We start from the raw sequence: 12,401 nt of genomic DNA on the forward strand, positions 1-12,401 counted from the left end.
AAAGAAACCTGCAGTAGCAATGTTCATATCAGACAAAATAGACTTTAAAATAAAGACTGTTACAAGAGACAAAAAAGGATACTAAATAATGATCAAGGGATCAATCCAAGAAGAAGATATAACAAGTGTAAATATATATGCACCCAGCATAGGAACACCTCAATATATAAGGCAAATGTTAACAGCCATAAAAGGAGAAATTGACAGTAACACAATAATAGTGGGAGACTTTAACATCCCACTTACATCAATGGACAGATCATCCAGACAGAAAATCAATAAGTAAACAGAGGTCTTAAATGACACATTAGACCAGATGGACTTAATTGTTATTTATAGAACATTCATCCAAAAGCAGCAAAATACACATTTTTATCGAGTGCACATGGAACATTCTCCAGGATTGATCACATGCTGGGTCACAAAGCAAGCCTTTTAGAATTTAAGACAACTGAAATTGTATCAAGCATCTTTTCTGACAACAACACTATGATTTTAGAAAGCAACTACAGGAATTAAACTTTATGAAACACAAACACGTGGAGGCTAAACAATATGCTACAAAATAACCAATGGATCATGTAAGAAATCAAAGAGGAAATTTAAAAATACCTAGAGACAAGTGATAACAAAAACAAGATGATACAAAACCTATGAGACACAGCAAAAGCAGGTCTAAGAGGAAAGTTTATAGCAATACAAGCTTACCTTAGGAAACAAGATAAATTTCAAATAAATAACCTAACCTTACACCTAAAGCAACTAGAGAAAGAAGAACAAACAAAACCCACAGTTAGTAGAAGGAAAGAAATTGTAAAGATCTAATCAGATATAAAAGAAGTAGAGATGAAAAAAACAGTAGGAAAAATCAATGAAATTAAAAGAGGGTTCTTTGAAAAGATAAACAAAATTAATAAACCTTTAGTCAAAGCCATCATGAGAAAAAGGGAGAGGGCTAAAATCAATAATATTAGAAATAAATCCAATCCAAAAATGGGCAGAAGACCTAAATAGACATTTCTCCAAAGAAGACATACAGATGGCCAAGAAGCACATGAAAAGCTGCTCAATATTACTAATTATTAGAGAAATGCAAATCAAAACTACAATGAAGCATCACCTCACACCAGTTAGAATGGGCCTCATAAGAAAATCTACAAACAACAAATGCTGGAGAGGGTGTGGAGAAAAGGGAACAGTTTTACACTGTTGGTGGGAATGAAAATTGATACAGTCACTATGGAGAACAGTATGGAGGTTCCTTAAAAAACTAAAAATAGAATTACCATATGATCCAGCCATCCCACTACTGGGCATATACCCAGAGAAAACCATAATTCAAAAAGACACATGCACCCCAATGTTCATTGCAGCACTATTTACAATAGCCAGGTCATGGAAGCAACCTAAATGCCCATCAACATATGAATGGATAGATAAAGAAGTTGTGGTACATACATACAATGGAATATTACTCAGCCATAAAAAGGAACGAATTTGAGTCATTTGTTGAGACGTGGATGGGCCTAGAGACTGTCATACAGAGTGAAGTAAGTCAGAAAGAGAAAAACAAATATCATATATTAATGCATGTATGTGGAACTTAGAAAAATGATACAGGTGAACCAGTTTGCTGGGCAGAAGTTGAGACACAGATGTAGAGAACAAATGTATGGACACCAAGGGGGGAAAACCATGGTGGGGAGGAGATGGTGGTTTGCTGAATTGGGTGATTGGGTCTGACATGTATACACTGATGTGTATAAAATTGATGACTAATAAGAACCTGCAGTATAAAAACACAAACAAACAAAAACTAATACTAAACTTTCTTTGGGTTATTTGTATGGAAATATGTTAATATAAATGTTTCAGACATTACGTGAAATTTCTAAAAATCTTATACATTCTGGTATAATGTTATAAGTCATAATTCTAGTTATTACTTTAAAATGTATATGTCAGAAATAACTAAATTTCCTTGTCAACTGCATTATTATGAACTTTCATCAAATCTTTAACCATGGTCATTTTAAAGTCTTTTGTCCTTTACAGACAGTTCTGGGTGTACTCTGATGCTTTTGCAAAAATGTTCCTACGAAAGGGTTTCATCTTCAAGGAATTCATGGAAAAGACTCTGACAAGTACAGGTTTCTGGTAATTGACTATACTGTTGAATTGAATGAATAAGCATTTTCAGAACTCTAATGGAAAACTGATGAATTCATAAAAGTGTTAACAAAAGATCAAGATGAAAAAAAATTAATTACATGGGACTGAGTGAACTGATGAGGACGATTATAATTTTTGTGACTTTCTGTTTGAATAAAAAAAAATCCCCCAAGGGTTCAGAGGCAAAAAATATACAAATCAATTTTCATTGCAAAGTAAGGGAGCTGTTACAGTTGAGGATTACTGGACTGAATGTCAGTATTATGACATAGTATGAGTGTGTTTCGTGTTTGGTAATTGAAATCATTGTTGCTTTTGTTGTGGTCATCCATTTACAATGCTTGGTGTCAGTTTATTTATCTCTTGTAAAAATAAAATACAGTGTGTGTGTGTGTGAAAAAATAAAAAAATAAATGATTCCCCAAAAGTTGCACTTTGTGCAACTACCGAATTTCAGACAACAAGCTAGAATCGATCTTCTAACTCAGATAAAAGTTCTGGATATATATGAATATATATAAATACATATATATATATATATATATATATATATATATATATATATATATATATGTATGGTTGAGGGAGTATCTAACAATATTTACAAAAACAAATCTATCTTGTAACTGTATTTGCTTCAAAATAATGTGAAGGAAGAAGGAGATGAAAACAAGAGTGGCCAAATAGCTGGAAGATATTAAGACCAGGTGATAAATACAATGGGGTAATTTTTTATACACTCTTATTTTGATGTATGTTTGAAGTATTCCATAATAAAAATTTAAAAACAAACAAACAAAAAAGAAGTTACAACTGACACCACAGAAATATGAAGGATCATGAGACTACTACAAGCAACTCTATGTCAATAAAATGGACAACCTAGAAGAAATGGACCAATTCTTAGAAAGTTACAATTTCCCAAGACTGAACTAGGAAGAAATAGATAATTTGAACAGATGAATCACCAGTACTGAAATTGAAACTGTGATTTAAAAACTCCCAACAAACAAAAGTCCAGGACCAGGTGGCTTCACAGGAAAATTCTATCAAACATTTAGAGAAGAGTTAACATCTATCCTTCTGTAACTGTTCCAAAAAATCACAGAGGAAGAAACACTCCCAAATTCATTCTATGAGGCCACAATCAACCTGATACCAAAACCATACAAAGGTACCACAAAAAAGAAATTTACAGGCCAATAGCAAAAATCCTCAACAAAATACTAGCAAACCAAATCTAGCAATACATTAAAAAGATGATACACCATGATCAAGAAGGATTTATCTCAGGGATGCAAGGATTTTTCAATAACCACAAATCAATCAGTGTGATACACCACATCAACAAACTGAAAAATAAAAAAAATATGATCATCTCAATAGAGGCACAAAAGGCTTTTGATAAAATTCAACACCCATTTATAATAAAAACTCCAGAAAGAAAACATGAGGGTATCCTACATCAACATAATAAAGGCCATATATGACAGACTTACAGCTAACATCATACTCAATGGTGGAAAGCTGGAAGCATTTCCTCTAAGATCAAGTACAAGACAAGGATGTCCACTTTTACCACTTTTATTCAACATAGTTTTGTCCAGTCCTGCTCAGCTTAATGATGATTCAAGGGAAGGCTGAAAGCCTTTATGAAGACTTGAAGAAGAAACATGGCAAAGAATCAGAGGTGCATCTTTTAATGCCAGTCATGACTGGTTTCATTGGTTCAAGGCTAGAACCAACCTTCACAACGTAAAGGTAAGTGGCGAGGCAGCATGTGCATATATGGTAGATGCCCAGGAATTTCCTGAAATGCTTTGAGAAATTATTGATGAAGGTGCATATTTACCCGAGCAGGTTCTTAAAGTGGGTGACACACGACTGTACTGGAAGAGGATGCCAGACGAAAGTTACATCTGTTAAAGAAGAAAAGTTGATGCTAGGCTACAAAGCAGCAAAGGATAGGCTAACTCTGCTGTTTGGTGACAATGCTTCTGACAATATGAAGCTGAATCATCTCTTAGTTTACCATTCAGAGAATCCAATAACCCTTAAAAACATACCCAATGGCTCTCTTCCTGCTGTGTGGAAGAGTAACCTCAAAGCCTGGGTTACACAGGACATTTTCCAGGACTGGTTTTTCCACCAATTTATCCTGGAGGTAGAGAAATATTGCTTGGAGAAGTATGTCCCATTCAACATTCTTTTGCTGCTTGACAGTGCTCCAGGCCACCACCAACCCAACTCCATTCATGGACGACTTTCATTCCAACATCAAAGTAGTGCATCTGCCACCTAATACTACATCACTCATCCAACTATGGACAAGGGAGTTAGAGCGACTTTCAAGAAATATTATTTACATCACACTTTTTGTCAGGCAGTAAAGGCGAGTGATGAATCAGGAACAACACTGCAACTATTTTGGAAGGACTATAACATCTACAAGGCCATAAAAAACATTGACTTTGCTTGGCGTGAGGTTACAGTCATCACCATGAATGGGGTTTGGAAGAACATTTGACCACAGTTTTTTCATGATTATCATGGATTTGAGAAGGTGAATAAGGATTCCAAAGAGGTCTTCAGCAATTCAGTGACCCTCAGCGAGAAGCTGGAGCTAGGTCTGCAAGAGGATGACTTCACTGAACTCCTTGCTGTGCAACATGAGGAGGTTACTAATGAAGACCTGATGGAATTGGAGGTCGACAGAAAGGATGAAGAGAGACAACAGGTAGAAGAAGTAACTGAAGAGCTGAAGAGATTCACAACACAGGAAATGGCAAGGGGATTTTCTTTATTTGAGGAGGCACTGTTCGTTTTTGAGGCACAGGACCTGAACATAGAATGATACACGAAGGTTGCAGCAGCCATTCAGAACGCTATCCAGTGCTACAGTGTCAGCTATGAGGAGGAAAAAAAGAGCTACTACCCAGTGATAGCTACTACTATCATTTTTTTTCAAGAGGGCAGATAGAATTGAATCCAGCAAGGAACCAGAACCTGTGCCATGAACATCAGCCATTAGTGAAATTGCAGCTTGCCCTCCATCTCCTATTGCTGATGATCCTTCAGCTCTACCATCTCCCATCTCCTCTCCCTCTTCCATTCAGTAACTCTCCTTGCCTGTTCACTGGATACCAGCCCCTGTATGCCAGCTATTGTACTATCTACTGAACTTTTCAAGGTACTATACTGTAAGATTGAAAATGTTTTATTTTACGTTTGTTTGTTTATGTATTATTTGTGTGAAAAGTATGATAAACCTGTCACAGTACAGTACTATATAGCTGACTGTGTTAGCTGGGTACCTAGGCTAAATTTATTGGACTTATAAACAAATTGGACTTACACTCTCGGAGTGGAACTGGTTGATATGTAGGGGACTTAGAGTAATTTAATACTTTGGCATATAATATATACCTTAATTTACAAGTATGAAAAATGAACTCTTGGTTAACACAAAACTGATGATAGTTATTGGTACTGATACATTGACCTAAGGGGCGCAAATTCTTAACAAAGAAATCATCATGATAAGGATATGTTTAAAGGAGAGTGCAAATCCTGCGCATGAATAAGGTTGATAGAATATGGACTACATGGGTGATTTTTACCAATAATCTTGCAATTCCAGTCCTTCCCTGGACATGAAAATTTTATACATTCAAGATAGTAAAGCATTTAACCAGCTGGAGTTTTAAAAGTGCCTAAAGAAGTTTTCTTAAAATAAATAATCCATTTACTTATTAAATGTATTTTATTTATTTATTTATTTTTTGCCACAGACACATCTTTATTAAAGGGAGTAGGGGTCATGCTGAGTTTGGAGACATGAAGTGAAGGACAGTCATGAGCTCTCCTTGGTTTCAGGGTCTGCCCTGGACCCCCTAGGTCTTCAGGATCTCCATCAGGCTCTTAGTCTGACCAGGATGCTGTGAAGTCCTTCAGTGCCAGTAACTTAGGTTTGGTGTTTTGGACCTGTGACCAGAATGTACATTGAAATGGGGGGTCCCGGATTTGGGATCCCCTCAATGCCTTGGTGTCCCTCATGTATTAGAGATGTAGGCTTGAAGATCTGGGGCATTGCGGCTGGGGCTCTTGGAATTTTGGAGTCTAAAGATCCATGAACTCAGGGCATTGAATTCCTCTGGTTTCCAGGGATGAGAATTCCTGTTTGTTGTCCCCTAGTGCCTACGAATAGGGCTTGAGGTGCCCCGGGGGCCCGGGATGCATATCCAGACTACAGTCTCCTCCATCCCAGGCAAAAGGACCTCCATGACTGGGGTTTCCTAGAGGCTTGGATTTTTTTTTAATTTGGGATTCCTGGGGGATTTGGGGTTTCCATGATTTGGGGGTCCTGGGAGTTAGGGTTTTGGAGCCTCCTAGGGGCTGTAGGACTTGGGGACATAGGAAAGTCTGGGACATGACATGTACTCTTGGGTTTGGGATCCTCAGAGTCCCAGAATGGGGCCTCCAAATTTTGGGGTCCCCCAAAGGGGGAAATAATTACTTAAAATATAGAGAAATTTCTGAGAGCCTGGCCAGAACAGGTGCTGTGGGCTGCATGGGGTGGGCTTCATACAAGATACTGGGTGTTTCTTGAGGGTGCAGAGGACTGGAAGACTTGGCGGCCCTGTAATTAGCACTTCCAGGACTGTTTGGTGCCTGTAAATTGGAGGTGACAGTGGGCTGGTTAATGTAGGTCTCTTCTTGAGTGGTAAAAGCAGGGGGTTTTGTTAATGGAGGGAGTCTCTGATTGCAGTGTAAGGGTTTGGGAGTGACTGTGGGGGTCAAAATATCTTGAGGGTACTGATGTTAAATGTAAGTCTGTTACTCTGTTGCTCTGGGGGTGTTTCTTTCAAGGGGACTTGATGGGGGCGTGGGGGGAATCTTTGTTAATAGGGAAGGGTTCTGAGCCAGTGACTCAGGAATGTTCTGCTGTAGAGCATTATGTAGAAAAAGTTCCCGTCATTTGAGGTGATGTGGAAATCTGTTATTGGGGGGTCTGATCTGAGGGGTTGGGAGTAGCCTAAAGGTACTACACTCAGGGAATCTCTTTCTGGGTAGCATAAGGTCTATATTTGGGGTGTTATCATGGGGGAATCTGTTAATAATGGGGCCTTAGTGATCGAGGGCTGGCTAATGGGGTCTCTCTTCTGGATACGTTACTGGGAAATGCTATCTCAAGTGACTAGGGGACTCCTTGTGTCAGGAGATTCTAGAAGGGGTTCTGTGTCTCTGTGGAATGTCCAGAGCCTCTAAGACTGCAACTCCTCCCTCAGTATCCAGGGAAACCAGCAGCAGAAGAGCAACCTGGAGATGGAGCTCTCTGATGTGATGTCCTTTGGGGTCCAGACTGTTGTGAAGGTGTTTTGGTCTGCATCATTGCCACTTGATTCAATTTTGGCTCCAACACTGTCCCCAGGGGTGTCAGTGGATCCACCAATCCTCTGAATTCCAGATGCTGGTACAAAGACTCCATGCCGGAGGGGGCAGATGAAGTACCAGACACCAAAGACAGAGCCATCGTGCTTGCTGATGGTCTAGCTGGATGCCATACCAGTAACCTGGGACAAAGTCTGGCTTCCTGCAGAAGTGCACAATCCCTTGCTTCTGGCCTGTGATGAGGATTTGGTCTACAACCTCAGCCTTGGCTCCCTCATGCTGCTGCAGGCCACCCAGCGTCAGGGCTAATGGGGACCTCTTCTTACCTTTGTGTTCCCTGCGATCTTTGCCAGTGACACGGGAGAAGTCCATCCAGGGAGTCCAAGGTGTAGAGGTGACGGATCACGAAGGTGTGCCCACTGCCTTGGAGATCTTGGACAAAGAGGCAAAGAGACCCTGCTTGGGAGGGCAGATGAAGTACCAAACACTCCCAACACTGCCATCTTTCTTGCCCTCAGGTTCATCAAGCTGCATGCCCACTCACCGGCAATTGGCGAACTCTGAGGTCTTGCAGAACCGCAGCTGCTGGTCTTCTGGCCATCCAGTAGCACGCAGCCTCCCAGGTGCAGGTCCAGTGTGCTGAGCATGGCATTGCCTGGGATGTTGTCATAGTTAGGTAGTGTGACCCTAGGGAGGGCTCAGGAGAGCGGCACAGCCTCCTCCAGTAGCATCCACAGCTCTTTGGCCACCAGCGCCCCTCGGCCTTGTCCAGGGATATGTCCATGGGACAACTCCTCTGGGACCACCTCCACTGGCACGGGTCCCTTTTGGGTCCAAAGTGCCGGGTTGGTGCCATGTTCCAGCAAATTATTTGGCCGTGCCCAGGCATGGGCTGGAAGCAGCGATGTGCAGGGCTGAGCCATGGCTGAAGTCACTGCACTTGGAGCTCACCACTCGGGACCGTACACCCTTCAGTAACATGTGCACGAGACCAGGCATGTCGAAATAGGCTGAGTAGTGGGGCATGTTCATGTTGGTCCAGCAGCTGCACAGGGTCACATCTGCACCCAGCGCCAGCAGCTGCTGCAAGGGACGCACAGCTGCCGCAGGGAACTCGACTCCATGGGCCCCAGCCTTGTATAATGGAGCAGTGTCATGTTAGGTCAGCCCATCACATGGCAGCCTCATCGCAGAATCTCATTGCCAATGACATCGATCTTGTACTGGACTTGGGGCACCCACTGATGCACAGTGGCGAACAACTCAGCGATGGTGGTCTGCAGGTCACACAGAATCTCTTGAAAGGCAGGGTTGTTGGGGTCAAAGAAGGTGAAGGCGTACTCTTGGGGGTGGGGTCTGGTGCTGAGGAGTAGGCTTCTGCCGGCGCTCCTGGGTGGGGCTGGGGGACTCAGGGACAGGCTCATAGTCCTCCTCGTCTTCTTCCTCCACCCTGAGTGGTGGGGCCATGCGGATGGCACCTGTCTTAGTCATGGTCCTTAGTGGCCCTAAGGGGGCAGGTGCAGAGTTGGGGGTGGCCTTCAGGCAAATTCTCGGGTGAATGGAGCTGAAGACCAAAGCTGAAATCGGGGAAACTGGAGTAACTGGGTGTCAGTGTCTGGGGAAGTGATGGGGAAGAAAGAGACTGAGAGAAGGGGACAAGGCACAGACGCAGATGGGAGATGGGGTGGAGAGGGCTATTCAATGTATTTTTGAGCAGCAAGTAGTGCCAGGCACTGAGGTAAGTGCTGAGGACACAGTACAGAAAAGGCCTGAACCAGTGGAGCATAAGTGAGTGTAGATACTGCATCCCTATACTTGTTCAGGAAATGTTAGAGCAAGCAACTTTCAGCAACATACCTGGGCAAGGACAGAGGCCTTCTTAAAACCCTCTGAGTCACTGTTCACCCAATTCCACTTTGATTCCTTCTGTTGGTTTAAAAAATTATTTATTGCCAATGTTATGCTAATGTTTTAGTGGCTGCTACTCTTTTGTTATATTTTCTAGTTTTATTTTTATATTCTTCATATAAGTGATACCATACAATATTTGTCTTTCTCTCTCTGACTAATTTCACTAAACGTAATACTGTCCAAGTCCATCCACATTGCATGTATACTTTCAACTAGTGTTTTTGTTACTTTTGGATATGTGCCCAGGAATGGAATTGCTAGATCATATGGTAGCTCTATTTTTAGTTTTATGAGAAACCTCCATACTGTTTTTTCCACGGTTGCTGCACAAATTTACATTCCCACCAACAGTGTACAAGGTTTCCCTTTTCTCCATATCATCACCAACATTTGTTATTTGTGTTCTTTCTGATGATAACCATTCTGACAGGTGTGAGGTGATATCTCATGGTGGTTTTGACTTGCATTTCGCTGAAGATGAATGATGTTCATTATCTTTTCATGTGCCTGTTGACCATCTGTATGTCTTCTTTGGAAAAATGTCTATTCAGTTCTTCTGCCCATTTTTTTAATCTGATTGTTTTCTTGATGTAGAGTTGCATGAGTTTTTAAAATATTTTGGATATTAACCCCTTATTTGTCATATCATTTGCAAATATTTTCTCCCATTCAGTAGGTTTTTGTTTTTGTGACTGCTACTTTAAAATTTTGTTTTATTAAAAAAAGTTGAACTCTAAAGTGAAAAAAAAGTATTAATTGAGGAGAGCTATGTAAATATCTCATGAGAAAATCTCTTCTAGAATTTCTCCTTTGTTTTCTCCCAAATGAAAATGCTGTGATGATTTCTTCTGAGTTATCTTTTAGTCAGGAAACAACAACCCACTCAGTCATGATAAGTTTTTAAAAAAATATTTGAAAAGAGTATAAAGTATGCTTTGCCTGCCTTTTGAAAAAATGTTATACTTTTATTGGGCTTGCAGCTTCTAGCTACCTCCACTATAATCACAAAAACTCATTGCATAGTATTCTTCCTGAATATTTAATTATATTAGAATAGAGTAGTCCTTAAACATAATTAAAGTGCTACTTTTTCAAACAGTGTATTAGAGGAGAGCAGAATTGTTTGCCAGATGGGAAAGGTGAATCTGGCACGGAAGATGAGCAAAGGTGAGCTGGAATGAGAGTATCCAGTTACAGTGAAGGATGCTGAGTGAAAATTCCAGCTACTGAATACTAAAGAAGGGAAAAGAAGAGACAGTTGATAAAAAAAACTTTAGTTTCATGGTCAGTAACTGAGAAAATGGACTTGTTGTGGTATATGAGTGCAATACAGTAAAAGAAGTATTTGAAAAAAATATGTCAAAATACGATGTGACAGTTTCTAAGTAGTCTTGTGAAATAAATCAGAATTGCAAAGTGAAAGAACACAGATTTAGAGTTTGAAGACCTGGGTGCTGTCCTTTATTCCTTTCTTTGCTTCATTGTTTTTGCCTCAATGGGAACCTCCTGTTGGATTGTTCAGCTGGGTTTCCCTTTCTCAATTTGGTAAGGTCCTTCAAATGGATGGTAAATGGTGTTTGCCTATCTGCAAGGTGGATTTTTTTCAGCATTCAAGAATAAAGACACAGACCTACTTGAGAATGGACTTGAGGTTATGGGGAGGGGGAAGGGTAAGCTGTGACAAACCAAGAGAGAGGCATGGACATATATACACTACCAAATGTAAGGTAGATAGCTAGTGGGAAGTAACCTCATAACACAGGCAGAGCAGCTCGGTGCTTTGTGACCGCCTGGAGGGGTGGAATAGGGAGGGTGGGAGGGAGGGAGATACAAGAGGGAAGGGATATGAGAACAGATTATATATATAACTGATTCACTTTGTTATAAAGCAGAAACTAATACACCATTGTGAAGCAATTATACTCCAATAAAGTTGTAAAAGGAAAAAAAATTCTTGTGCTAGAGCCCCTTTGTCAGGGGCAAACCTCTAAGCAAGGAAGACTTGGTTTGCTCTGGTGGGCATGCAGGGGGTGGCAGGCTGGGCTGACCCTCTGAAGGGGGAACGGGACATCTCTCTCTTCTCAGGCTTCCCCCAGGACTCAATCCCACAGGACATCTGTATAGCTATCCTCAAGGGCACTAGAGTCAACTGCATCAGGCAGCCCCTCTCTCCTTCCTCCACAAAATGAACATACACAGCGAGTAGTCAGAGTCAATCCAATTCTGCATGTTGCTGAAGGGGTTCACTGCAGGAAGCCACCAGATCCTCTCAGCCATCAGGGCATTGATGGTCCTTTTCTAAGGCTCCTTTCAGGGCTTGGATTTCCACCCTCCCTAACGCTGCATCTCAAAGGTTAAAAGTAATGCCTGCTTCCTTGGAATCACATCCAACATCAAGTAGTATAAGACCCTTCAGCCTCCCTATCAATAAGCATGTGTCTGTCAAGTCCTTTCATCAAAGACATGGAAGAAGCATTGGGTTGACCAAAAAGTTCATTCGGGTTTTTCCGTAACGTCTCAGGGAAAAACCCAAACGAACTTTTGGCCAACCCAATAATATCAAGAATTGGCATTCAGGTCATAATCTTTCCCCAGCCCCCTTCACCACTCATTTAAAACATTTATTCTGCAAACGCTCGTTGGGAGAAGGTAAACATTTAATTGTTCTATAAGAACATGCTCTAGGATCCATTAGCATTAAGTCTGTTCTCTGTGATGAAGGTTATCCTTTGATTTGTTTTTATCCCAATGAGAGAAATTGTAGGCTCTCAAGAGGTGGAGATCAGCTAAAGGAACTTCAGTTTTCCTTTAGTACCTATGAAATGCAGGGTCAGGCAACATCTGGATACTATCTACAATGCTCCTGTCCTTTGCCTGAAAATGGACTTTTTACTTTGTTCTAAAGATCCAGAGTACCAACAAGGCTC

The 12,401-nt window shown here is 41.0% G+C and overlaps 1 protein-coding gene and 1 pseudogene across 2 annotated transcripts in view; both read right to left on the bottom strand.

Moving 5' to 3' along the window:
* Positions 1–12,401, bottom strand: part of KHDRBS2 (KH RNA binding domain containing, signal transduction associated 2) — a gene marked incomplete at both ends in the record, with an annotated part of 653,704 nt that overhangs the window by 258,090 nt on the left and 383,213 nt on the right. The gene's annotated exons all lie outside the window — the stretch shown is intronic.
* LOC307058725 (CAP-Gly domain-containing linker protein 3-like) lies at positions 7,437–9,226 on the bottom strand (annotated as a pseudogene). Its single transcript has one exon. The product of its transcript is annotated as a CAP-Gly domain-containing linker protein 3-like (transcript).

Source organism: Hyperoodon ampullatus (assembly GCF_949752795.1).
Source record: "Hyperoodon ampullatus genome assembly, chromosome: 10".
In the NCBI taxonomy this organism is placed as follows: Eukaryota; Metazoa; Chordata; class Mammalia; order Artiodactyla; family Ziphiidae; genus Hyperoodon; species Hyperoodon ampullatus.